Genomic DNA, 1796 nt, shown 5'->3' with positions numbered 1-1796 from the left:
GCGTCGCGCCGCCCGTCCCTGACCGCGGTCGCGCCGCCCGGCCTTGAGCGGCCCGCCGCCGACGTCCTCCGGTCGCCCCGACCTCGCTGGCCCATTCTCCCTCCTCAACTCCGGCGAGAGCTCCGGCCCGAGCCCGGCCCGCCTCGATCCGCTCCGGCCGATCAGGATCTGAGATCCAACAAGGTTGACTTTCCCCCCTCCAAAATTTGTCTAAGTCCCCAGTCTGTGTAATTTTCATGCCCTATTCATCACATCGTATCTCTGCATCCGTAGCTCCGTTTCGTGCGTGTAATATGAAAATTGTTCACCTCGACGAGTACATCATTTCATTCCATTGCATCATATTCATTTGAGGTCATCTTGATGCCTGAATCATTGTTGCAAGAGTGCTTCATAATGTTTTCTGTTGTCTGTTAACAGAACGAGCTCATTTGTCATTTTTGCCATGTTTGATGAGTGCATCCTATGAGGTTTATGTCTACATGTGTTTTGATCCATGTCATGCCATCTTTACAGAGGTGCTTACCATGTATTTTTGTGATCAATGTGGTGACTAGCACAAGCATGCAAACTAGGCATCGTGATGTTGCTGATTTTAGTCCCTGTTCTGCTGTTATTTTGATGCCATGTAAACATGATGCTACAGAGAGATCCATGCATATTTTGAGATACTTCAGTAAGGATGTTTTGAACATTAGGTTATTGTATATCCATTCATGCCCCTGGTTGAAATTATGGAGTAGTCTAGCATGTCATTTTCGTGCTCTACTTTTGCTTCAAAATGTTTCCTGGCAGATTGTTTACTTGTTATTCAATTTTGCCAAGGTTGTTGTAGTTGATCCTTGCATGCTATGAACTTGTTCTTGCCTTGGTTTGTTACATAAACATGTCTTCTTACTGATGCTATGCTTATCTTGTCATGCAATGAGTTGTGGTGAGTGAATCGAGCTTGTTAAGTAGTGTACTTGCTGTTACTGTTTTGCTAGGCTGAATCTGTTATTTTGCGATGCTATGTAAACCTGGTTCTACAAATCATTCTATGCATAATCTGGAGATGTTCACTAAATGTGCTTTGTTCTACATGTCATGCTCTATCCATTGATGCCCCTTGTTGCATTTATAGCCTGCTGTATCTTGTTCATATCTTGCTCCAAAGTTGCTTCATAATGTTGTTGTCAGCCTTGTTAACATTAAGTTCAGTTGTTGCCATGCGTTTTGCTAGTGATCCATGCACCCTATGACCTTGCTATTGCCATGCTTAGCTTCACAAACATGTCTTCTTACTGTTGGTTGCCTTGCCATGCCATGTTTTGCTCTGTAGTGAGTTGCACAAGCTCATGAACATGCCTTCATAATTTTGTTTCTGCCATGTTTGAATCTGTAATATAACTTGCCATGTTTACGTGGGTGCCATCATATTTTCTGATCCTTTTTGGCTTATGGTCAGTAAGGGACTCTTGTTCTATGCATTTATTAGTATCATGCCATGCCTTTATTTGCCATGATAAGTTCCTGTAACATGTTGTTTGATATCTCTAAACATTGCAACCTGATGTTATTTTCTGCAAAGTCTGAAATTGTTATTACTTGCAATCTTACCATGTGTGTTTGAGCATGTTCTAGTGATTTCTGGAGATAGCTCAGTGTTCATGTTTTGTAATGCATCACCTGTAAATCATGTCCATGCCTTTTATTATCATGTTGGGGTGTTGTAGCATATTGTTTTGATGCTTGCAATATGCCTAGTCGCTGTTTTGGATAGCTTGTCCTTTAAACTTGTTTCATGTGTGTGTGTT

The sequence above is a fragment of the Triticum dicoccoides genome, chromosome 1B, assembly GCF_002162155.2.
Source record: "Triticum dicoccoides isolate Atlit2015 ecotype Zavitan chromosome 1B, WEW_v2.0, whole genome shotgun sequence".
Classification (NCBI taxonomy): domain Eukaryota; kingdom Viridiplantae; phylum Streptophyta; class Magnoliopsida; order Poales; family Poaceae; genus Triticum; species Triticum dicoccoides.
Note: the sequence above shows the minus strand (reverse complement) of the source record.